The sequence below is a fragment of the Puma concolor genome, chromosome B4, assembly GCF_028749965.1.
Source record: "Puma concolor isolate L17-30 chromosome B4, mPumCon1.1.hap2, whole genome shotgun sequence".
In the NCBI taxonomy this organism is placed as follows: domain Eukaryota; kingdom Metazoa; phylum Chordata; class Mammalia; order Carnivora; family Felidae; genus Puma; species Puma concolor.
Window position 1 is genome coordinate 133,276,350 of NC_141673.1, and position 27,116 is coordinate 133,303,465.

Here is a 27,116-nt window from a genome sequence, read left to right on the forward strand (position 1 = left end):
TTTTTTAATTTTAGAGAGATAGAAAGAGCACATGAATGGGGAAGAGGGACAGAGACAGAGACAGAGACAGCCAGAGAGAGACAGAGAGAGAATCCCAAGCAGATTCCACACTCATGTGGAGCCCAACACGGGGCTTGATTTCATGACCCTGGGATCATGACCTGAGCTGAAATCAAGAGTTGGACCCTCAACCAACTGACCCAGCCAAGCACCCTGTTGTACCACTTTTTAAGCAAAATCCATTCATATGGTGACATTTTTGTGACACGGTATTTTCAGCCTAAGAGAGTGGAGTGCGATACAATTAGAACACACGCATGCGACAGCAAGGTATCTAAGACAATCCTGCTCCCTGGGCACCCCCACCTCTTACAAACAGCATGAAATATACAGTACTCATTGGGTTTTGGAAATCATAACTCCTCATTTCTCCATTTCAACATCAGAAGGGACACAAAGTAAATTATTTACACAGTTTAAAATACAGCATGATATATGTATATATGTATATTTAACTTTAGGAACATCGCTAGGTGGCAGCTGGTATTCCAAACATCATTATGCATTCTACCCCGTGCAATGGAATACAGATTATTTATAAAATGAAAAATTAGGTGCTCCACATTTAAAGGCCAAGATTTTTTTTCTAGGTCAAAAGAATGAAAGTTTTAGCAATCTTTAAAAAAAAAAAAGATGTATTGCCAATTCTTGCTTATTCAGCAGTAATGATTAAGTTGGTGCTTTCCCCAGAACCTCCCATCCCTCCCCCCAGCCCCCGCCTCTGGCTGACACCACTACCGCATTTCGTTGCCCCTTCATTGAGCACCAGGAGAAAAGTGAGGCCAAGGCAGTTCATTTTTGCTCCTCTTAACAGCTCTTAACACCAGTCCGGAGGGACACAGAGGCTGGAACTGTAAGCTTAAAGTAGAATTTTCAGATCATAGTGGATTTTAATGACCTATGCTCTCTACTGTCTAAGTACTAAAGATAATGAAGCATTTTTCTCCTCTTGACTTTAATAACCAATATCAGACCAAAGTACAACTGTCACATTTACCCAAGACACATTGGCTATTGGTCTATACAGGCGACACCCACCTCCCGGAATACTCCAGCTACGGGAGGCATAATTGCCCAGGGGTCCCAGCTGCTGTGTTATGAATCCATGAGCTCACTTGCTTCAGGTCAAACTTGCCACGGGCTGCTCCCAGCCACAAGTGGGCACAGAAGGGGACACAGAAGGGGACAGCTCTCACTCACGAACTCTGTGAGGTCTGGTGGAATCTTAGGCTGCACTTGGGTTTGGGAGCTTCTATCCAGCCTTCCCCTCCCTCCAGATCAGACGTGCACTGCAGTCTGGCCACTCTCCCAGCCTCTTCCAGGTCTTTCCCCGTCTTCTCTCACAGACATTTCCCCTAATAAAATCCTTGCACATTTATTCCTCTCTTGGTGCCTACTTCTCAAAGTACCCAAACTCGTACAGACTATAATTCTCTGTGAAATCAGGTGTAGGAAAGAATGAATCAGTAATCAATGAAATTCATTCAGGCATTACAATGTGTGTGTGCGTGCGTGCATGCGTGTGTGTGTGTGTGTGTGTGTGTGTTTACTCAGGAATTCCACGGTTCACAAATGGCCAATGGCCAACTCAGAATAGCTGTCTGGCTCACCCCAAGCAATATCCATCAGGTGGCTAGAGGAATTCCTTTTTCTTTCGGATCTGCCAATGATTACTTCCTTCTTTCTATTCCTTCCTATTCCGTAGCCTTCAATGATAGAGAACATGCTGTTACCTGGGATCCAGTGTGGGTTCTGAGGCAGTCCACACAGTGACACAGGACGACAGGGCTGATGCTAACTCCAAGCTGCATCGCAGCTATCCTGGTCCTGTCTCAGGTTACCTGGAGTTGTCTACCCGTTTCCTCAAGTCCCTATTCCCAGACCCGCTTCCCTTTCTCGATGTAGAACACCTGCTCAGCTCCAGGTACTTTGGGATTTCCCCTAAAAAGCAGGTGAATGGCTGTGCCCCCAAAAATCTCCATCTGCTGTGAGTCCTTTGTAAACCTGAACAAGAAAAGGGAAGGGGAGGATTGGGGGTAGAGTAGGAAGCCTGCAGGAGAAGGTGAGAGATGGAGCAGAGCAAAAGAGATTGTGGCCGAAATATCTAGATAGGCCTGTCCATTGCTGGACCTTCAGAAGAAAGACAGGAGTTATGAAAAAGAAGACCAGAAGTATCCTCAGTGGTTTATACCACGTGGCATGCAGGCAGCTCTCCCTGAACCCTTCAGCCTCACTGTGATCTGCCGTGACCAGCCATGGGAGAAAGACACGTCAGTCTCATCCATCGCCGTCTGGCTGACAAAAAGGGAAGTGCAAATGGAATCTCAGTGAGCTGCAGCGGACGTGGGGGTAGCCCCATAATACTGCACGGTGGACAGCATCCCAATGTGCCAATGAAAGCTCCATACGTCCGAAACAGGACTTCCATCTCCTCCCTCCCTGGTCTTCTGTCCCAAGGGTTTCCCCTTAGAAACCCAGTATTGGGCTATGGTACTATTAGAACTAACTTCGGGTGAATCATGAGCGAGAGAGACATTTGCTACCATTGCTTATCACAATTCTTCTATGGCAAAACACATTTTGAGTTCCAAACAACAGATAATAAATACACCAGAATCTGATCCATTCATAAGTTGGGTAGTAGCTGTGCTAACGATGCGGGATACATCCTCACATAAAATTATTATCATTAATCAGAGCTATTCGTTCATGGCCTGTCTGATATACTTGGAGCTCAGCTTGATTTCTTTTAAGTCTTTTAACTTCTGCATTCAGCAGTTAGTTCCTTGACAACATTTGTTTCTACAAGTAATGTTGCTTTGTGCTTTTAAGCCCTAATTAAAAGTTGGTAGAGATCTTAAATATCAGCAAATAAAATTTGAAAGAGACTTTTAAACATTAATGGGATGCAAAGGTTCTCAGGGTGTGGCCTCAGGACCAGTAACATCAGCAGAACCTGGAAATGATTAGAAATGCACATTATCAACCCTACTCCACACCTCCTGAATCAGAATCTCAGGGGGGGTGGGGCCCAGAGCTGTGTTTTAACAAGCTCTCCAGGTGATTCTGATCCATGTTCAAGTTTGGGAACCACCAGTGTCATGTACTGGATGATCTCAATCATGGGTCACGTAAGCTGTTTTAAGTGTGCTGTACTTAATAATCCCTGTGGAGAACACACAAATAGCTCCAAGGAGTCCTGTCTTTTCTTTCTTTTTTTTTTTTTTTTAATGTTTATTTATTTACTTTGAGACAGAGAGCACACATGAGCAGGAGAGGGGCAGAGAGAGAGGGAGAGAATCTCAAGCAGGCTCCATGCTGCCAGCACAGAGCCTGATGCGGGGCTTGAACTCATGAACCATAAGATCATAACCTGAGTCAAAATCGAGAGTCGGATGCTTATCCCACTGCGCCACTGAGGCGCCCTGAGTCTTGTCTTTTTTTTTTTTTTTTTTTAATTTTTTTTTTCAACGTTTATTTATTTTTGGGACAGAGAGAGACAGAGTATGAACGGGGGAGGGGCAGAGAGAGAGGGAGACACAGAATCAGAAACAGGCTCCAGGCTCTGAGCCATCAGCCCAGAGCCCGACGCGGGGCTCGAACTCACGGACTGCGAGATCGTGACCTGGCTGAAGTCGGACGCCAACCGACTGCGCCACCCAGGCGCCCCATTGTCTTTTAAAAGAGTTTTCAATCAAGTTGGAGAAACTCACACACATGAGATTAACAGCTGATATGACAATAAATAATTAGATGTGTGAAAATCAAATGGTACTACAGGATATTCAAGAGAGGGGACCATACTATTGACTATATCTATTTGGATATGATTCAACATTTGCCTTACAAATATATAATTACTATTGATGGAAAGGCAAGATGTTCTCCTAGTAAATGAGAAAAAAGAGGCTACAACCTTTTCTCCTGGACCCGAAGAATTGGGCTAGGGTTAAAGTGAATCTTGTCTCTAAATGCGTTTTGTTTTCATCCTCAAAGACAGCGACTCTACAGCCTTCCAGCAAATCATGGCGGTATTTTACCACTGTGAGAGCTAAGAGACATTTTCATGCCCAGCTGAAAGCTTTTCTTATTGACCAGAGAAAAAGCTCTTCATAGCTAATTCATAATTGCCACTGTGACACAGTGGGATGTGAAAGCATCCTACAAAGTTTAAAAAGTTATACAGAAGTCAGATATTCGCTATCATTATTATTACTACTGTTTGATTTAAACAGCTGCACTGTTTCTGCATGAGACAGCTCAATGATTTTGTTGATTCTAAAATGACAACACGTGAAGGGAAGGTTCACATTTAGTTTAAAATTAAAAAAAAATCTATTTCCTTATTCTTTCTGTGGATGTGTCTGAAAATGTACAACAGACAAATCAAAAGCCCCAGGCTTTCTGCTGCTCTCAAGATATTTTTTTTAAGTTGCTGAAATGACATAAAATCAAATCCCTTTGAATGGTGGATACCCTCACATCTAATTCTATAGATCTGATCCTAAAACTAAAAAAAAAAAAAAAAAAAAAAAAAAAAAAAAAAAAGGAATAATTTGCTCACTTTTGGTGGTCATTAATTCTTTTAAGTTACAAAAGTACCATTTAGTAAATTACCTTTTCCAAGGCACTAAAGGAAATCTTAAAGGTCTGAAAGTTTTGAATCACCTTCCAAAAGTGGTCAGTCTACCGATAACTTATAATCCCCAATAACATCCACCCAAACAGCTTCAATGTCTTTAGTGCTAGATTCTGATTTAAAAAAGTACTTTTATAGCCATTACAAAATTCATCCTTAACACCAAAGTTAGGTTGGGGAAGGGGAGCCCCCAAAAATGCTTTCAGAATTTCCCTGGTAAAGGAATACCATGGCCTTCAAAGATTTTAATCATAAATTTGTCCAATAGTTGCAAAATAATACCCAAATGTTATGCTTTCTTCTTTTATAGGTCATGCTTTATGCTTTATTTACACCAAGGAAGACATCTTGTCTAATATCTTCTTGATTCTCATTTATGCTTTCAGGCTGAATGGGAGCATAGGGAATTAGAATTTAGATTGTGGCCTAGGAGAAAATCTTCCTGAATTTTTTTGGACACTTGTGACTACGGTGGCAACTCGGCAGCCTTGTTCATGAGGCATCTCCAGGGGTAAGTAGGCATTTCCAGGCTGGTATGGGAATGGTTAAGGATTCCTTAGTGCACTTAGGTTGGGATCCACATGGTCAGGTGACAACTTCAGGAGGATGGGCCTGAAGATGGGCACTGAGGTGGGCACCTTTACCTATCCATGTGACTTTCACCTTGACCTCAGTTTGGTGCCCTTCCCCAGAAGTCACAAATTCAGTCTCGTTTATGAGCTACCTTATCATTTTCCAACAAACCAAATGACTAAAATCTTCCTCTGAAGGAAATATTCGTCATTACAAATGCATGTGGGATACAGTGGACCTATGACTACATGTGAGTACATCTCTATGTACTATGGAGAGATTTCACTCCATCCAATGAAAGGTAGCCAGTGTGGGCGCCTGGGTGGCTCTGTTGGTTGAGTGTCCGGCTCTTGCTTTCGGCTCAGATCATGATCCCACAGGTTCGGGAGTTCGAGCCCCACATCGGGCTCGGCACTGGCAGTGCAGAGCCTGCTTGGGATTCTCTCTTCCTCTCTCTCAGCCTCCCCCCACTGATACAACCTCTCTCAAAATAAGTAAATAAACTTAAAAAAAAAAAAAAGGTGTGCATTCTTGTCTCATTCTTCACCTAAGTCTCTCCAGGTTTTAGCTTCAAAGGTTACCTGTAGATGCACTTCTGACAAATTCCAAGGGAAAGCTCTAACCCTCGATGCTGAGGAATGTTAAAGAACCTATGAAGTGGCCAAGGTTCAAACACGATCCTTGTAACGCCGGGATCACAAGGTCATGCAGGAGAGTGGAACCCACCTCAGCCATTAGCCAAGGCTTTGGATGACCTTTGCAGGTCTCTGAAGAAATATTAAAATTTCCCCCTACTTTCCTCCTATCATCTCCCCTCCTCCATTTCCTCACTCCAGTTTTTGATAAGAGACTTCTTGTTAGACTATATTTTCTCTGTTACTTCAAGCACAGAACTCTCTTATGGCAGAATTACGGTCTTATCCTGGGACAAGTGGGCCCTTCAAAGTCTGTGTGTCGCCGTAGAAAAGCAAAAGGTGACGGGGTAGGGCTGCAGAACTGGTACCCACAGCCCCCACCTTCTGTTTCTTCTGAAGCCTCCACCACGTGTGCCCGTGGGGCTTGTGGGTTAAAAGTGGGAGGGAAGAAACAGCCTTTCCCAACTTGTGACTTGATTTTCACTTCTCACTGTACTTGGATTGGGAAAAAAAAAAATCTGAGGAGGAAAAAAAAAAAAAGAGGGAAAAGTATACCCAGGAAGACAGGGAAAGATTAACTTCAAAAGCCCAAATTAAATAATGTGGAAAAAATTTCCAACATTTTTTTTTTTTTAATTTTTTTTTTTTCAACGTTTATTTATTTTTGGGACAGACAGAGACAGAGCATGAACGGGGGAGGGGCAGAGAGAGAGGGAGACACAGAATCGGAAACAGGCTCCAGGCTCTGAGCCATCAGCCCAGAGCCCGACGTGGGGCTCGAACTCACAACATTTTTTTTTTTTTTTAATGAAATCTTCAGTGTCACTGGCACCACTTATGGTTTAGTTAGTCAAATGAAGAAATTTACCTACATGAAATTTACACTCCTTCTTTAAGAAAGTAATATTTTGCCATATATTTTTGGTTTTCTTCTTCAGGAAGTGAATATCCCAAACTGTAAACACATAGTGTAATCTGCCAATAAATTGAGGTCAGCCTTCCTTTGGGTCTCCTATAAAACTGGAGATCCCCTACTCCAAGTCCCCCTCACCTACTTAAAGAACTTACCTCTTCTTTTTTTTTTTTTTTTTTTTTTTTTTTTTTGGAAAAAGAACAGAAGCCTTTAATTCCAAATTAACTCTTTGGCCTTCCTCGGGCCTCAAAAAAAAAAAAAAAAAAAAAGGCTTATAAAAGGATTATACTGGAATTCAAAGTCCACTGAGCAGCTGGGGGCTACGCGGAAGACATAGGTAGAGATATCAGAGCAATGAAAGAGATTCCCATCCTTGTTATGTTCTCTTTAATCCCATTAGCCAAAGAGAATGCTGTACTTTAAGAAATTTAGGAGCCGTGAGTTGTCTGGCTGGGGGCACAACTAGTTACAATACCTCCCTCTAAAATGTGCCTAGCATGTTTAAATCTATAAAGCTAATGCCCAAATAAGAAGAAAAAGGAGGCAGATTCTCATACCTATTAGGTTCGCTATAAAAAATAAGAATGACCTAACTCTGCCTTTAGCAGAACAACCAGCCATATATGCTACCCTGCTCTGTTAGGAAATGGGATGTTGTGTCCAATCAAACACTGTTTAATAGACTACTATCAAAAAATACCTGGTATGCCTTACCAATTTGCAAGATATGGAATATAATAAAATACTTAACACTAAAATACACAGAGCGTATTTTAGTCTTTCTCTGATGATTCAAGACATTTCAGAATATTTCACTGTCTCTAGGTCACCATTACCAACCTCAATTTTCACTATGCCCAGTGAAGCATGGTTATATCAATTAATAGAGGTTTCCGTTCGACAGAATGTTCTAACAACTAGCTTTAACCGTATATTGTTTCTACTGGGTGGGTACTAGACACAACATGAATACCAATCAGTTGGATTTTTTTCCATGGGAAGACAGTCCTTTGGGTCGGGGCCTCAGACAGTACTCGCTTCATGTGGTTTGGATGGCAAAGATTTGGGGGCCAGACTCCCTGCCGTGAGCAATGGGTAGGAACCAAGAGAGAAGTACAAGTTCCTTCGATTTCTCCACCATTTTTCTTGCTTGACTATGTGACAGAAAGCTTTCCAGTTGTGAAATCTCAGGCTTCTAGAGCTCTAGACTCCTCAAGGAGGAATATGCCACAGGCTGGAAAATGTTCTGGCAAGTTTACTATCTGGCTATATAATCCAAACTGCTGTTTAAAGCCTTCCTGAGTGGTTGGAGAGTTTTAGAGCCTGAAGCAGGGATCCTGACAGCTTCCTGCGTATGCTGATAACCACTGTGTTGGAATAAAAGTGTGTTGGTGCTAATCTTTTTTCAGTTTGGGTCACACAGGGTGACAGCTACTGGTGCTAATTGAAAAGGAAAACGATAATTCGATGCTATAACACTTTTCACCTACCTCATGCTTTTTCATCCAGAAGACTAAAAAATGTCTTTTTTACAAAGGAAAATAAGGTAGCTTCCCCTGGGGTATGGGTCATTCTCTGTCTTTGAAAAGGCCAGGCAATACCTATGTGATGACAGCGCCTTCTGCAGATGGGCCAAAAAGACCCAAGGTGGAAAAATGTAATATTCAGTCTCAGAACTGCACTGAATAACCCAGGCCGGAAATTCAAGAACATTCTTGCAATCTCACCTCCATCAAATCATCCAGTTAGAGCCTTATCGGTCTCCTTTGTAAAGTGTATGTAACCATTTTCCTTTTAAACATTTGTTTGTTCTGAACAGAACTCAAAGTATCTTAAATGCTCAGCAAATATTTATGGATGATGATCACAGTCTCCCATTAGAAGTAAAATGCCACATAGAAACTAGGAAGGACTATAATGAAAGTGTACCCACATTAATGACTGATATGCAGAAGATCATAGTTGTAAAGTGCAACAAAAGGTATTTATCTTAGTCTGGGCTGCTATAACAAAACTACCACAGACTGGGTGGCTTAAATGACATTTATTTCTCAAGGTTCCGGAGGCTGAAAGTCTGAGATGAAGTTTCCAGGAGGTTTAGGCTCTTTGTGAGGGCCCTCTTCCTGGTTTGCAGATGGCCGCCTTCTAGCTCCATCCTTACATGGCTGAGAGAGATTAGCTCTCTCATATCTCTTCGTATAAGGACACAAATTCTATTCATGGGGGCTTTACTCTCATGACCTAATCATGTCTAAAAGGCCCCAATTCCTTTTTATATAAAAAAAAAATTTAATGTTTATTCATTTTTTGAGAGAAAGACACAGAGCATGAGTGGGGGAGGGGCAGAGAGAGAGAGAGAGAGACGGAATCCAAAGCAGGCTCAGGCTCTGAGCTGTCAGCACAGAGCCCGACCAGGGCTTGAACTCATGAACTGTGAGATCATGACCTGAGCTGAAGTCGGACACTTAACTAAGACATCCAGGTGCCCTAAAGGCTCCAACTCATAATACCATCACACTGGGGATGAGGCCTTCGACATATGAATTTGGGGAGACACATCCATGCAGTCCATGGCAGTATTACACTGGATCTGGAACTTCTTGGGACTGCAAAAATGTGTTGGCCTAGTTTGTGACATGCCAACCAAGCGTGGTACATACATACACAGTGGCAATGATGTGGCCCTAGTCTTTGTGTGTTTTCTACCATATCTGAAAGGCAGAGCAATGAGAACCCACTTCAAAATGGAGGGGAGGACAGTCGGCTTTCCCAAGCAGAGGCCCTCAGTCACAGCTTTTCCAGGACATTCTGCGTTCCAGGCACATGCCCTGCAGAATCTCAGGCAGATGGCTGGGCTTCTCACTTGCATCTCCCTGGCTCCACAGTTTGTTCTATCTTTCCCTTTTAAAATGCGGTTCATTCTAGAAACAGATGAATTGGTACACATAGTACTTCTGAGGATAGATCCACGAGAAGTCAGCCGCAAAGCCCAGGAGAAGCGCAATCTCTGGGAAGAAGCCAAGCACAGATTTCAGTGGAACATCTCCCTCATGCTTGAACAAGTTTTTCTTTCTTGTTGAAACCTGTTCAATTCCCTCTATATACCCTACTCTCCAGACAGATGGACAGACAAGGAGACAGATACATGCTTATTTTGGTCTAAACACTTCTTTGCTGAAGTATAGCTTTCCGCCAGGCTCAGTTACGTGCTGCTAAGGAATCATTCACATTCAATCTGTCTACTTCACCCCAGCCTGTGGAACACTTCACACACATTCCCAAGTCCCAACACGCCTCAGAAACTGACAACGAAAACAGCAACACTAACAGGACTTCACAGAATGATTTTCCCTGAACAACCGGAAGCGGCTCTAACATTGTCTCGTAGAACATCGTTGTGGCCTGGCGTGAAGATAGGGTCGGTGATACGATCCCAATTAGGAAGATGAGGACACTAAAGAAACCTTAGTCAGTTTGTGAGTAAAGCAGTGTGGTTCTGTTCTGGCCTCCAAACCAGTTCCTATCCACCAGCTACCAACTCTTTTGAAGAGTCGGAATGTTGAGACCAGTGAAAAGCTGAAGAGCTGTGTCAGTTATCAGCCACTTGCCTATGAGGCAGGGAGAGAGGAAGTTTTCATGTAACGTCTTCCCACTGACCTTAACCTGTCTGCTTCCTTTCTAAGAGAGAGAGAGAGAGAGAAAGAGAGAGAGACAGAAGAGAGAGAGAGAGAGAGACAGAGAGAGGGAGAGAGACAGAGACAGGGAAGGAAGGAGGAGGGACTATTCAACAATCCATTAGGCAAATGCCTGTACAGTTGTTTAAAGTAGAACCTGGTTGATTCCAGTGGTTTCTTACAGCCTTAGCTCACATTGCCTCACAGGTGAATCAATTCATCCTTTTACATTCAAACAAAAGGCATTCTGGGATAATCTTTCAGAGACGGAATGACTCCCTTAGGATACATACACACAAGAAGAACGCTAATTCTATCACAGTGCTAATGTACCATTACTAGTAATACGCTTCCTCCAATAAATTAACCAGTACCTTAGGTCACAGCTAAATACATAAACCAGTTTGAGTGAATTAGTGGGAACACTGGTTAAACGATAAAGAGACTACGAATTATCACACGTGGAAAAGTCAAGAACTCCAGAGTGCCGAAGCAAAGAGAGGATTCAGGAGAGAAGATGGCCGCTTTTACATAGTTTGAGGGTTGTCCTGTGGACGATTCTACATGTGCTCCTGAGCGCCCAGAAAACAGGCCTGGGATGGCCCACTGATGATACAGGGAGGCAGAGTCTGTTATATTATAAAAGGATCTAAGATTTAAGGGGCATCTACGACGCGTGAGCCACTCTGGAGGGTGCTTTTACAAATGATAGCTCAGTGAACCACCTGTCCCCACCCTGCACAGTAGCTATCAGTTAACATGGTGGTAGAGAAGTTAACAACGGAGGTTCAGAGGAACTGAGACACTTGCTCCAGGTCACAGTGCTTCCGAGAGGCAGAAAGAGGATTCGATCCAACTCTAGGCCACTCCCAAGGCTGTGCCCATTTGACAGCTGGCCCCTATGGGAAAAGAGCTGCTAAAAAGGGACAGGAATATACAAGTAAACACAGCACCTGGAATAGCTTCCATTCATGACAGAAAGCCGTTTGTCTAAAAAGAATCTTAAAATCCTAAAACGTTGATTATGGGCTTCTCTTGAAGAAACAGAGTGGAGAGACCGTAAGCTGTCATTTGTCTTTCCTTCACTTCTTATTAAGGGCAGTTTTGTGGCAGCAATAAAGTAAAATAACTCAGTATCGATGTTCGGTAAGCTCCCCATCAAACACAGAGGAAAAAGGGAAGAAGGATGTTGCTATAAAAATACCTGTAAACTGATCCATCCACATAAGACCACTTTAAAAGCCAGGGCAGATGGATTCTTAGTTGCCCTTTCTTTTCCCATTTCTGTCTAACAAGCGCAATCTTTCCTAACTTCCGTCTGAACAATTCCAAATGACGACTTGATTTGCAGTGATGGGCCTACCAGGAAGCCGGGAGCTCTGGTGAGCATTTCAAGTCTCGCCCTCCTCTGCCTCTCCGAGCTTCTGGTTCCTCCTGAGTAGCATGAGGGGACCCTGGTGGTCTCTTTCACCTCTGCCTCCATGAACGCCAGCACATCCCTACGACAACATCCCCACGTGTTGTCCTGTGACTGATATTACTGTGTATAAGCACAATACGTGGCTAAGAATATCGCATAATGGATGACAGCCCAGGACCAGACCACTCGGTCTTAAATCTCAGCCAGCACCCCAGGACCAGCTGTGAGACCTGGCGAAGCATTTAACCTCCCTCTGTCTCTGAGCCCGAGTTTCTGCATCCACGAACCAGGGCTATGGATGGTACCTGTGTCACGTGCTCATCTCACCATTAAGTGAGGGAATGAGTGTGTGCCATCATTACTATTATGGGGTGACAGTGGTTCTCTGCGTATCAGGCTCATCCAGAGGGCTTTGAAACACCCATAGGTAAAGGCTCTATTCCAGAGGGGTCGGATCAATAGATCTGGGAGGGGGCTTCGGAAGCTGCCAAGTCCGTGCAGGGGGGACCCTGATGCAAGGCTGGAGACAAAGATTACCATGGCATCAGTTCACAGCAGGCCCCCAGAGACAGGTAAGGCAAACTTTGGGGGAATGCGAAGCACACACCTCAGACACAGATAGGCTTGGGTTCAAACACCAGTTTTGCAATTTCTCAGCCACGTGGCCTGGAGCTTATCACTTATCTCCTGTGAGTCTCTGTTTTCTCATCTGTAAATGGAGATAGCACCAACTTACTGAGTGTTGCCGTGAGGTTTAGAGAGATCTGTGAAGGCTCCAGCAGGCAATCGGTACAGGATGCTTTAAAAAATGTATACTTATGCTTACGTAGATTGCTCAAAACAGAAGGAAAGGAAACAGAAGTGCTGGCTATCTGGGGCCTTTGGAACAGGCAGTTAATCTTCTAAGAACTATGAATTATAATTTGTCTTTTTTAGATAACAAATACATCTGTATGTTACATGTTCTCCCTTTTGAACAAAACAAATTTATGTACTCTTTGCTACACACTGTTTTTTTTTTTCTTTTCTTTTCTTTTCTTTTCTTTTCTTTTCTTTTCTTTTCTTTTCTTTTCTTTTCTTTTTACTTAACAATATATCTTGGGGATTTTTTCGAAATCCGTACATACGGAAGATCCTCATTTTTATTCTACAGAAACATGGTATTCCGCTGAAATGATGTCTCATAATTTAACCAGTCGCCCCATCGAGGGGCATTTAGGGGGTTTTCTAGCATTTTCTCATACAAACAATGCAGCAATGACTAACTTTTAAATAAATCTTTTCACACAAATGTATCTGTAGGATAAATTCCTAGAAGTGAAATCGCTAGATCAGAAGGTTTGTACATTCGTTATTTTGTTAAAAAATCCCCCACCCACCCTCCGTAGATTTTGCACCAGTTTGTAACTCCCATCAGGAATGAGAGGGAGCCTGCTCCCCACACCTCCATGAACACACGCTCTTGTCAAGCTCTCTGGTCTTTGGCCATCCAATGGTCAGGAAGTGGTATCCCATGGTTTAATTTGCCCTCCAAGTACAATTGTGCCTATTTTCATGTTTTAGGACACTCTGAATACTCTTTCCTAGGCAATGATTCTTCCTATCCTTTGCCTGTTTCTCCATTGGTTTGTTGGACTATGTCATTTTGATTTATAGCAGCTCTTTACATATTTGACTTGGCAGGCCTTGGTCTGTGATATGAATTGCAAATATTTTTTGGCAGCTTGTCATTTGTTTTTTGACTTTGCTTATTGCTAATTCGTCCTCCTGTATTTGTTCGTTTGCCCATGTAGAAATTTTTTATGGAGTTAAATTTACCAACTATTTCTCTTATGGCTTTTGGGTTTTGTATCATGGTTTTAAAGAGGCTTCCCTGTGCTGATGTCACCAGAGAATTCTCTTCCGGTTTCCTCCGATAAATGTATTGTTTTACATTCTGCATTGAAATCTTTGATCCATTTGAAATGTATGCTGGTGTAAGGTACGTACCTGTTGTTTACTTGACTGAATTCAAATCATTTATATGGTTTTCATACTTCTAATATAAGTTCTAATATAGTTCTCATATTTAGAGAAGAGCAATTTATAAGAAATTATCTGTACGGTAAGAAAACAAAAAACAAAAAACAACCTTGAAAATTCCAAGCAAAGAGAAAATGAACAGTTATTCTTTCTTGTTAGAAAACTTCAACAGCTGACTTTCCTTCCATTTTCCTGGTGTGAAAACACATTTGATATTCTTCTCCTCCTTTTCAACAGTTGTCACTCATTTACTAAAAATATTAATCTTCACAGTGAATTGAATTAAAAATTACAGATGGGAACAGTAAGTGAAAATTTCTGAAGATGGCATTATTGTCCCCCTTTGAATGATTCTTTTTTGTGTGTGGGCAATCCTATCTCCTTTATCTGCAATGCTTTAAATGCCTCAGTGCAATAACAATATAATCATAAAAGCTAATTAGTAAAGATTTTGTGTCTTGTTAATGATGCACAATTGATTATGGCTTGAGGACAGAATGAGCCTAACCATTCAACCGTGAGGAGCATTGCATTTTATCTTCCTACAATATGTAGGTGATGGCATTTTTATTACTGTTTTTCTATTATGTAGACATCTGACCCAACTCGCCAGTCTGCTCTTCTGTGGTATCATCATTCACTACCACCCAACCTGAGCCCTTTAAAGATGTAGGGATCATTCTGGGTGCCTGATTCCAGGAAGGATGAGGAGAATTAATGACACATGGACCAAACGGTGAACAGCAATCAGGGTGTTACCTCCCTATTCCATCTTTGCTTGATTTTTTTTAAACTATACTTCTTCCCATAAAGCCATAGGCCATAATTATGTCATACAAGCACCTGAATAAAAATCACTTTAAAGTAGCCACTTAAATAACTGTAATCTTTTTTTCTGGACCTTCTCACAGTCACTACTTCTTTATCAGTAAATAGACGTAGCTAGACACAGATATAGGTAAATGTAAGAATATTTATGTAGAGAAAGGAACATCACACAGAGACTCTGGAACACCCCAGCAAATGTCTCTTCCCCTGGGCTTATGTCCTGCCAGATTCGTCCCCTGAGTCTAATTTCTGTCTTCCTTCCTCTCTCACTGTCTTCCTTCTCTGTTAATGGTTTCCTTCTCCATCTCCAGAGTCTCCAACTCCAAAGCTGTGTGCAACTGTAGCTGCTTTCTTTGGGGTTTGGTCCAGTACCCAGTTTTTCAAGGAGATGGGAGTTTGGCTCTTTTCTAAGTTGGTGTGGATCGCACAGCCATGATGAGAAAAGTACATGATAGGTGCAAATTTCAACGTGTAAGGATTAAGAGTCTGTTATGACATGGATCTGCCTTCAGAACGTACAACTAAGACGGTAATTCTGGCATTGTTATTCCCTGTTGCAATTTCCCGACACTTGAAAATGTCCAAAGATATTCTCCTTGGAGGCCTGCACAGAAGCTCTGGGGCCTTCACTCCCATGATGCAGGGCAGCCCCACCCCCACTTGACCCTGAGCGTTGCCCTGGCTCGATGCCATCCTGTCCCTATTTGCTCCTCCACTCTCCTCCTCACCGTGGACGGTGGGGCGAGAGCTGCCCTGTGGCTGGTGGGGCAGCTCCAGAAGCTCACAGTGTGGAAGAATGAGAGGGAATCTGTCATCAGAAGGAGTGTTTGGCTATCTGGAGAGGGGACTTACACGTCTCTTTGCGTAGAGGGCCTTTCCTCTCTCGTGTCAGCCTGTTGCTGGGCCGTGACTTCATTATATCTGGGCTGCCGGGCCAAAAAGGCAAGACTCAGTGTCGCGTGGGGGACCAGAGTGTGATTTAAATGGAAAAGTGTGGGGGCGCCTGGGTGGCGCAGTCGGTTAAGCCCGACTTCAGCCAGGTCACGATCTCGCGCTCCGTGAGTTCGAGCCCCGCGTCGGGCTCTGGGCTGATGGCTCAGAGCCTGGAGCCTGTTTCTGATTCTGTGTCTCCCTCTCTCTCTGCCCCTCCCCCATTCATGCTCTGTCTCTCTCTGTCCCAAAAAATAAATAAACGTTGAAAAAAAAAATTTAAAAAAAAAAAATAAAAAAATAAAATAAATGGAAAAGTGTGACCTGCCTTCTTTCCTCTTTGCCCAATGGTAAAGGGGCTGGCTTTAGGGGAGAGACACTGGTTGAACTGGAAAGCCTGAACAGAAGGCATGGAATTGAGGAATGCTCCAGTTCTCAGCTTCACAAACCAGCGTCCTCGGAGGAGTTGAACAGCATGGAGCCATGCCTACCCACCCAGTCACCCTTCTCCTGGCCGGTGCCTACTCGCTGAACAGAAACTTACCAAAATCAGGGCTTCACTATTTGGAGGGTAAGCAAGAAGGAGGTGCTGCAGACGAGTTCCTGGTAGGCTTGAAGAATGTGTCCTGATGGCTTTGGGAACTGGCTTTTATAGACACTCAAGGTCTAGCTAAATAGTAGGTCACAAAATAGAGAGGGTCACCAATGGCACAAGAGCTATTTGCACAAGTTACCACAATGCTATCTCTAGAAAATTACTGTTGCCGTGTACCATACAACAAAGTTCAAGTCTGACCATCCTGAAACGTGACTTACGAGGTGTTTTTCATGGAAGTTCTACTTCCGTTTGGTGTAGGCTTTAGCTTGTCAGACGCCATGCGTGACCTACCTTCATAACAGGCCTTGAACAGGCGATCTCTTAACACGTGCTGATGGCTGAGGCCCTTCTGTCTCAAGGACTTTAACTGAACTTGTATGTTTTATACTTGTGGCCCGAGGCAACTTAATCACAGCAGTTGCAATTTTATATGCAAAAAACTGATAAATAAGTAAATGGTATTCAGTTTCCAAAAGAGGGTGGCAGCCGTGGGAAATCCTAGAAATAGTCACTGTTCCCAGGTCCCTGGTGAAATCCTGGCAATTCCTCCACACTTCCCTGTGAAGGGCGGTCCCCGGGTAGCATGCCGTGATTAAAGCATGCCCCGTACCCTACCCCCAGAATAAAATCAACAGAATACTAAGGACTATATCCATCTCCCCCTGTGGTTGCTACTATTTACAAGAACATCGAGCAGTTTTCCTTTGCCCTTTGTCTGGACCCCCCCCCCCCCCATCTGAGATCCTGAGTGGTTTAAGCCTCTGGCCCCACTGGCTCAGACCCAATGTTTGCGGCGGGGGGGGGGGGGGGGGGGCACGGACAGAAACCGACCATCTTAAAGGGCTGTGTGGGCCACGTGCTCTCAACTGCAACCACTTTCCTCCGTGTTCCCTCAGAGTGATTTTCTCTGGGGCTCCAGCAACCCAAAGCTACAGAACACTCTCAGAAATACCCTTCGGATCACGGTCTTTCCCCAGCTCAAGCTTCCTGCTTCGTTCAAGGGCACGCAGTAAAGATGGAGGCACAGGCCTACGGAAACTGCAAACCAATTAAGATATACCAGTGTGGCCAGATACCCACCCAGCCCTACCCCAGGGGATAAACTCAGAATGGAGGAGGGAGGCCTGGTGAGGGATGGTGGCTCCTCCTTTGTAATCAGAAAAGCCCCTCAAGCAACCCAGAATCAGAAAGGGGACAAATACTCTTTTAACATAAAAAAAAGTCAAAGTTCTGTCAACCTGAAGAATGTGAATCTCTTAGTAGACAAAGTAAGGGGTTTTAGCCAGAAACAGATCTTTACGGTGTGAGTCTGAATTTCCAGGTGGGATTGAGAAAACAACCGTCTGCAACCCTAAGCACCCCTCCTGCCACCCCCGTCCATGCCATCCTGTCTCCCACTCTGCACTTAGCATCCCCTCTCTCTTGTCTGTGGCAGTGAAATCAGGCTTGGGAGAGACCTCTTGGAGACACAGCCCACTTGGGAAGCAGACACGAGGACACAGCAAGGTTTAGGGACTGATAGGATATTCCAGAAAATGCAGGGGCTTTGGGAGTAGGACAGAGATGAATGGAGAGAGAAAGACTATGGGAAGGGAAGGAGTGGGAGGGGCTGGATGAGAGGAGGGAACATCCATATGGGGCATCCTCAAGTTCTGGGAGGGGAGACTTCACATGCTGTCTTAACTCTGTTCCAGGGGCTATAACACAACATCACAGACTCGGTGGCACTTAAACAAAAGAAGTTTAGTTCTGGAGACTGGAAGTCCAAGATCAAGGTGCCCGCAAGGTCAGGTTCTCCTAAAGGCCTTCTTAGCGGCTCAGGTACCTCATCACATGGTGGAAGAGGCTGGGAGTCTCTCTGGAGCCTCTTTTTTTTTTTTTTTTAATGTTTATGTATTTTTTTTTTTAATTTTTTTTTTCAACGTTTTTTATTTATTTTTTTGGGACAGAGAGAGAGCATGAACGGGGGAGGGGCAGAGAGAGAGGGAGACACAGAATCGGAAACAGGCTCCAGGCTCTGAGCCATCAGCCCAGGGCCTGACGCGGGGCTCGAACTCACGAACCGCGAGATTGTGACCTGGCTGAAGTCGGACGCTTAACCGACTGCGCCACCCAGGCACCCCTTAATGTTTATGTATTTTGAGAGAGAGGGAGAGAGTGAGAGAGAGGGAGAGACAGCATGAGCGAGCACGAGCGGAAGAGGGGCGGAAAGAGTGAAGGAGAGAGAGAATCCTAAGCAGGCTCCGCACTGCCAGCACAGAGCCCGACGCAGGGCTCCGACTCACGAGCTGTGAGATCATGACCTGAGCCGAATCCAGAGTCCATCGCTTAACGGACTGAGCCACCCAGGCGCCCCAATTGCTAACTTTTACAGAGAAGTCCTATTTGTCAGGTGGTGTTCTAAGCACTTTACATATGTGAGCCTATTCTGTTTTCACTACGACCTATCATTGTTGTATCTCCATTTTATGGATGAGAGAAGTGAGACCTCAAGAGGGTGACGTAACCACCCAACTTCCTGCAACTGGGAAACCAAATAGCCAAGAAACCTTTCACCCGGGGGAGGGGGGCAGTGTGGCCCCACAGTCCACACTCTCGGTCATCTCTATACTGCAAGGGGAATAGTGATTTGAAAGAGGGACATCATGGAAAGCCTCACGGGAAAGGTGATAACTGAGCAAAACCATGCACAGAGGTGAGGAGGAGACAGGAGTCTATCCGAGGGAAGATCGTTCACTCGCAAAGCCCTCAAGGCCAGAGGGAGACAGGCCTAGCCTGAGCAGTGTGACCAAGGCGGGGACCAGCAGCGACCAGGCTGAGCGTCCTGGCCAGGCTGCAGAGGGCGGCTCAGAAATGTAGACGAGGCCTGCGGCTTTCAGTCTGGAGAGTCTGAGGGGACACGTGGCACGGTCTGACGTTCACATTAAAGTTCTTGCTGCTGGGCTGGGAATACACTAAGGATTTCTGGGGTAGAAGCTGGGAAACCAGTCAGAGGCTTGTTGACCTCCAACAACACAACACTGCCGGGGGGGGGGGGCGGTGGTCAAGGGACAGAAGGGGTCAGCAGGCCTTGAGGGCCCCCCTAAGCTCACGTTGAAGCCCCATGTCCCCGGGCTGTGCAGGGCCAGTCGGCTGCACTGTTCACAAAGACCCGCCGACCTGCGGGCAAGGTTGGGAGATTCTGGACACCGGAGGAAACACGAGCTTCTGTTCTTGGCTGCCTTGTGCTCACCAGATATCACTGACTGACATTCTTATTGACTTGGGTACAAGCTGTTCTCGCTCACCTCATCTCACTTTCCCCTCAGGGCTCTGATTCCTTCTTTCTTCAACTGTTACTTCTGCGGAGGAGAGCCCTGAACTCCACACCCGGCCCACACACTTCTAACTTCCACGAGCACATCTACGATTCCCTATTTCCTACCCCACAGCCTCCGGATGCCCCTATTTCCTGGCCACCAGACCAGGAGGCCAGATTTGTAGTTGGACCTCAATCCACCTTGGTTTTTGGCTCTCGTCCAAATGATGGTGATTCCTATAAATTATCCTCTGAGACTTCCTCTCTTTCCATTCCCACTGCCATGCCAACGTCCTTCCCTTGGATGACATTTCCCTCCCTCTGGATGATTTCCAGAGCTGCCCAACTGGTTGCTCTCCTTCCAGACCCATCCCTCACTACAAATTCCTGTGAGCTCAACCTTGCCAAAGGCAAGCTGTGACCGTTGCTGCAAAATCCCCAGCTGTTCCTCACTTCCCGGTGCGGGTGTGCCCCAGTGTGGCGGTCCACAGTCCCCAGATACGTCCAAGTCTGTCTCCAGCTTCATTATTCCCTTGACGAAACTGACCCTGCATGGCACGTGACTTGTGAGTCTTCTGTCGTATCCTGCACATCCCTGCCTCATGTTCTTGGAGCCACACCTGCCTTCTTGCAGTTTTCCCTCATTCTCTCTTCATGAAGACCTTCTTATTCTCCCCAATTGGAAGCATTTTCTCCCTCTTCTAAAATGACATAGTTGTCTTATGCATTTGTGGTACAGATGAGGACTTTTGTCCTATTACACTCTTCATGACCTTGGAAGCAGAAAGTTGAAGGCATTATTGAATGTCTGCGAGTGTCTATCAGGGAGTACTCTAGATACCTAGGTGCTAGGTACCGGAGTATCGATCCCAGGCACCTAGGTGCTCACTTATTCATTAACTTCTTTACTCCACAAACACTGAAAGCCAGGCATTGAGGACACCAAGGTAATAAGATACCATTCCCCTCTTCAATATGCTCGTTAGGTATTTAACACAACATGAAATAATTTACACATTACGGGAGTGGTAATCCGACCATCCTCAGTTAACAATTATGTTTCACGCTCCCGTCTACTCCTGCCCTCATAAATCAAGGTAATTACTTGGCAATCTGGCTGGGCCTTGTAAGGCAAAAGAGCTGTTCATGTCTTGTGTCAAATGGTGAAGAGGGAGGAGAGGAAAAGGGTAAATTACCCTGCTTCCCATCTGTGCCCAATCAGCTCTAAATCTCCAGGAAAAATGTGCTCAGGATCTCCAAAGACAGATCCTTCCCACAGTGCATCCAAAAGTCGGGTTTTGTGCAGTAGGAAAGGGGCTGGCTATAGTAGGTGTGTAAGCATATCTGAAACTTTGTGCTGATCTTTTATGTTTGAGAGAGAGCGTGTGCACTTCTAATGGATTTAAAAGGTTACCTTACCTCCCCCGACTGTATACACAGCTAGCAGAACAGGGCTCTGAAGGTCTGACTGGGACATGTACCGCACATTTTAAAGACGCCCCGTGAAATGGACAACACAACTGTCCGCTCAAGCTCAGGTATGATTCTGATAAGTTACTGACCTTTGATACAACGTCCAACAGGCTGAGATTTAGAAATGTGTTCTCGGGGAGCCTGGGTGGTCCAGGCGGTTGAGCGTCAGAATTCGGCTCAGGTCATGATCTCATGGTTTGTGAGTTCAAGGCCCTCATCAGGCTCTGTGCTGACAGCTCAGAGCCTGGAGCCTGCTTTGGATTCTGTCTCCCTCTCTCTCTGCCCCTTTCTCTCCCTCTCTCTCTCTCTCAAAAATAATAAATATTAAAAAAAAAAATGTGTTCTCATCATACAGGAGAAGCCTAAGATGGGGCAAACAAGTAGTTTAAATGCCCCCTAAAAGGAAAATAAGAACAGCGTGTAGTCAGTATATCATAGTGGTTAGGAGCTTTCGGAGCTAGTCTGCTTGGGCCGGAACGCTAACTCCACAGCTTACAAGTTGTGTGACCTTACATGAGTCACTTAACCTCTATATGCTTCATCTCTAAATGGAGATAATATAACAATCCTCAGAAGTGTTGTTATGAGTATTAATGAATTAATATGTATAAGATGCTTCGAACGGCGCCTGGCAATCATTAGCACCATGTCAGTGTTTACAGTGTTTTTTAGACTTTGTCTTTTTTTTTTTTAACTTCATCTTTTATGTTTTTTGGTGGGGAGAGAGATAGAGAGCAAGCGGCAGAGGGGCAGAGAGAGAGGGAGGGACAGAATCCCAAGCAGGCTCCGCACTGTCAGCACAGAGCCTAATGTGGGGCTCGAACTCATGAACTGTGAGATCGTGACCTGAGCCGAAATCAAGAGTTGGATGCTTACCCGACTGAGCCACCCAGGTGCCCTGAGACTTAATCTTTTTAAGAAAAGAAGCACAGGGCGCCTGTGCCCATCAGTCACCCCACACGGCATGGGAATGTCTTCATGACCTCATCATTATTTGTAGACAACTCTCCGTTCCCGATGGTCTACGGGGCAGCCAATGTTATTTGTAAGAAAAGGAGAGGAGTAAGTTCTGCCATGCACAGTACATTTTTGTGCTTAATACCCTCTTAAACAGAAGAAAAACATCCAAAGAGGAAAAAATCTTCCCCAAATGATACCTGAATCAACCCGAATGAAAGATGAAAGTGGGGTAGGTAACATAACCCTCTCATAGGGGACACATGCCACAGCATTACCGAGCACCGCGTGCGGTCCTGTGGGGAGAGAAGATCCCCCAGTTGGCCCTCTTTATGCCTTGTTTCCTCCTTGATGTGCAATTTCATCTTTCTGGGGTCTACATAAATCTCTCGCAGCCGGTATTATCTTCCCATCATGAGTGAGCGGCCATAACGACAGCCACCTGTTTTAGTGACTGAGCCAGGATGTCAACACTTGCAGTGGAGTGTTGTTAATCTAAGTAACCTTTCCCTTCAGGGACGCCACCCCCGCCCTCATGCAGTTACAAGCCATTTCCAGAGCACCTGTTCCCCCTCTCGTTCTAAAAGGTAAATTCCTCCCAGAGGGGGCCCCCTGCTCCTACCCCCACCCCCCGCCACGCCATTTGTATAAATCCTGCACTTTCGGTCGCTATGGTTTTCTCCATCGCACCAGCAGGGGGAAAGAGCGCAAGATGGAGACGTATTGTTTGAGCAAGCACATTAACATGCTGAAACGGCCCCGTCAGAAATTTGTCAACATTGTTAAGGGCCACGTTCCCGGGCTTCCGTCCGAGAACAGCTGCCGATACCGGCCGCGGGCCCTTGCGCCACATCTTCCTGGACGTCAGGGGCAGAAATAGCCCCGGGGGGTTCGGTGCCAGGGGCTGCCATGCTCCCCACTTGCCACTCATCCGCACGGGGCGCTCCCCCCCGGCTCTCAGCACCTCCCACGAACCCGAACGCCGTTCCCGGGCTCCCCGACCCCGTTTCGGCAGCTGGCACAGAGACTGCCAACATCAGAACCGTCCCGGCGAGCCCAGCTACTGCGAGCCCGAGTGGCAAGAGGCCGAGGTAAGACTGGGGAACACGTGCCAGGGTCTGGCAGGGAGCAGGTTCTGAGCGTCTGTGACCCGCTTTGCTCCCTCCCCGGAGTACCTAAGTCTTGACCATCCTTCCCAGGCCCGGGCTGCACCTCACCTCCTCCACGGAGCCCTCCCAGCCTCTCAGCTTGCACCGCTCCCTTCCTGGCCACGTTGGAAACTCTTCTCCGTCCTCTTATCTGTACTGCTGCACACACCTCCTCGTCCCGCTGCCCAAGTGCAGGTGGCCAAGACAGGAAGGAGGGGAAATGGAGTGAGTTGTCTCCACCCACTACCTCTAACCTTGTCCTTCCTGCCCTGTGTCCCTGTGTCATGCTCATCAACAGCATCCCCTGCTCCTGGGCCACTGGCTTAGTACTGTTCCAGTCTACTCTTGGATGGAATGTCTGGGGGACCCACTGATGCCACTAGTCCCACAGATTGATCTGAAACCACAAGTACCTTTTCTTTCTTCCATCCTGTTTAGATTTTTTTTTTTTTTTTTTTTGAGAGGGAGGGAGAGAATGCGATCGGGGGAGGGAGAGAGAGAGGGGGGAACAGAGGATCTGAAGTGGGCTCCGCTGACAGCAGGGAGCCCATGTGGGGCTTGAACTCATGAACCATGAGATCAGGACCTAGGCCAAAGTTGGACGCTCAACCAACTGGGCCATCCAGGTGCCCCCATCCTGTTTAAATGGAAGGGTTGGCTCTCTTCTCTTTGGCTAATCCTTGCCATACCCTCTTGCCATACAGTCTTCTCAAGGACTGCACCCCCTTCTCCCTATCCTCTCTTTTTCCTTCCATGCGTTTAGACATGTGCACATCTCTCCTGTCTTTGAGAGACATCCTACCTCAAAGTCCATCATTTCCCACCAGCGACCACTGCGTCTCGCTTGTCCCCCTTGATGCTGAGCTTCTTAAATGAATTTTCCAGACTTGCTCATTTCCAACTCCCTTCTAAATCCACTCCAATATGGCTGCCTTCTTACCTCTTAAGTCAATACCTGTGCTAGATACCCCTATCCCCCTGTTCCTTAGTACATGTAATTACTGAGGTGTTAGTCTATGCTCTCTGCCCTTCATACGCAAGATACCTTCCCCAGGCCAAATACGCTCCCGAGATTCAAAGGTCATCTATTTGCTAATGACACCTGAAATTATATATACACCTACACTGAGGGAAGTAGTGTTTCAAGAAGAAGGAAATGGCCAATGGTATCAAATACTTCCAAGAAGCTAAACAACATGTGCACTGAAGTGTCTATACATGGGATTGGATTTAGCTGCACCTGAGACACTGGCAAACTCTGTAAGGTTCTGTTGGTGACAGTAGGGACAAAGCGCTCATTTTGTAGATCAACTACCTAACCCCAATGAGGCTAAGTGCCTAAAGAGACTCAAGGTCACACACCTAGGCAGATCCAGTACTCGAACAGGATTCCAGGGTGATATGTGCCCAAGACATGCTGACTCCATCCCTTCATAGTGAGTACAGTCTGGACTTTCTCACTCTTGCGTACACAGAGCACTCCCTTTTGGGCCATGGCTAGCCCGCCCCTAGCTGGTCAAGTTACAGAGTCAACCGGTTCAGGAGTCATCTGGGGTAAGTGACAGAACTAGATTTTTGAGAACAGTGTTTTGCCTAGGGCTCTAGCCAAGCATCCTGATCTTTCCAAATCCAGTCTTATAGCAGATACCCTGTTTTTCCCTATCAGAATCTGTTCATTCTAGTAAGAGGTACACACTTAAGTTTCTGCTCCTGCCATCTATCTAGATCCCTGATCCTAGATCCTGCTCCTTTCAGGGCTCAACCAACTCTTTCTTCAGTGCCAGGTGGGGGTTCTGCCCCTCACAGGGGATCCCTTGACAGGGATACCTGTCTCATCAAACCCTAGAGCAGACATAGAGTCCCACTCTGAGTCTACTCTCAGCTTCAACTCTGGTTCCTTCTTAGCCATGGTGAGATGGTTTTCAATTACCAAAGAAATAATGATCACGTTTTTCTTGGCCCTATGATTTCTTTCTTCTTCACCATCAAGGTATTAATCCACATCACCACAAACAATTGAGTTGGTCTTAGAACACAACATTTCAACTCCAGCAAAAAATAACTTTCCATCAGATTGCGATTTGGAATCATATTTGTGTAAGCAACCTCTATAATAGCCCCCAGTGATCCTCACCATCTGGTATTTGTGCCCTTGGATAATCCCTCTTTTGAGTATGGGTTGGATCTTGTGACTCTTTTATAATGAAGGGAACACAGTAACAGTGATAGGATGTCTCTGATGAGATTAGGTTATAAAAAAGACTGTGACTTCCATCTCATTGGCCATACCCCATATCTCACTACCTTGGAAGCCACATTACCTATGGAGAGGCCCACATAGCAGGAAAGTGGGGGAGGTTCCAGTCAACAGAAAACCAGGAAGTGGAGCCTCATTCTAATAGCCTACAAGGAACTGGATCCTTCCAACAACCATGTAAATGAGCTTAAAAGTGGGTCTTTCCCCAGCTGAGTTTTCCTATGAGATCATACCCCTGCCAAAAAAACTCTCACTTGCAGCTCTGTGAGAGATCTTGAAACACAAGCCCTCAGGTAAGCCATGCCCAGATTCCTGACCCGCAGAAACTGAGATACACATGTCTGTTGCTTAAAGCTGCTAAGCTTTGGGGGTAGTTTGTTACACATAAACAGGATTCAGAGTAGGGAAGAAATACATCCAAGATTTTTTTTTTTTCCTGAACCCTAAGTCAAAAGGAAGATAGAGAAATACATTTGCTGAAATTCAAACAGGGTGACAAATGCGGTGCTAGTGAAGGTCATTTGACTTTTGATTTCCAAGGTTAACTATTAAGAAGAGTATAACATTGAATTCCCATCATCCCAACAGAATAAATGGAGGAGATAATTAGTTGTCACTTGCTTGGTGTCACTTGCTTGTTTTATGTAGCTGTTTGGGCAGATGGAAAGTGAGTCTAGCATCCACATTCAGCGTTAGCATTAATGAATTCCCAAAATATTCTTTTTTTTTCTGGGGTAAATTTACTTTACAACTACCACCATTGCCAACCAAAAATTAAATCAATAAATCAGTGTAAGGAAATTGTCAGGAGCTAGGAGTCCTGGAGAAGAAAGCAAGTGTTTATGGGCTGAATTCCCACAGCACTCTGTAACTGGCTTGCCACCCAATTCCAGGGCCTTGGGAGGCCCAGAGAGAGAGAGAGAGAGTGCAGCAGGCCTGGGGGCATGAAAGCACTTCAGTACTCTGGGTCCATGTGGGCCCCAGTGTCTCCGTGGCACATTTCTCCACTACTCAGGAAAAAAAAAAAAAAAAAAAAAGAAGCAATCATTGCCCAACTCTTTTTGCTCGTGTTTCTGTTTCTGGCAAGGACTACATATTTCTAACTTATTAACCCTTTGCTAGTACTGTCAAAGTCTGCATGTTTGATGTTGCTTTCTCAATGTGTGCCTTTTTCCTCTGCTGTGATTTGTCTGCAACAACATCACTCACCGCCCCAGAAAAAGGGACAAAAGAGCACATGTGGGCTATAAGTTCTGAAGTTAATTCAGCTGTCATAGTGAGAGAAGGTTGTATGCTAGAGAAATGGCCCTCTGAATGTTTTCACACATTCACTGAATCAAGGTACAATCATGAGGGCTTCAAAAGCTACACATGATGGGGTGCTGGGGTGGCTCAGTCGGTTGAGCATCCGACTTCGGCTTAGGTCATGATCTCACAGTTTGTGGGTTCAAGCCCCAGGTCAGGCTCTGTCCTGACAGCTCAGAGCCTGGAGCCTACTTTGGATTCTGTGTCTCCCTCTCTCTCTGCCCCTCCCCGACAGCTGTGTGAGTGTGTGCGCGTGTGTGTGTGTATGTCTCAAAAATTAATAAACATTGAAAAAAAAACCCACACACTTATTTTTGGAAGGAACCCCTCCCTCAAATCTTCCTCCCAACGTACCTGCACACCACACACACATATAAACACACTCA

The 27,116-nt window shown here is 45.3% G+C and overlaps 1 protein-coding gene and 1 long non-coding RNA gene across 4 annotated transcripts in view; one reads left to right on the forward strand and one right to left on the reverse strand.

The window, feature by feature from the left end:
* Positions 1-27,116, reverse strand: part of CELF2 (CUGBP Elav-like family member 2) — an 830,774-nt gene that overhangs the window by 361,311 nt on the left and 442,347 nt on the right. The window lies entirely within an intron of this gene.
* On the forward strand, positions 13,605-14,803 carry LOC147579527 (uncharacterized). Its single transcript, XR_015254046.1, has 2 exons — positions 13,605-13,895; positions 14,529-14,803. It is a non-coding gene; the product is annotated as an uncharacterized LOC147579527 (long non-coding RNA).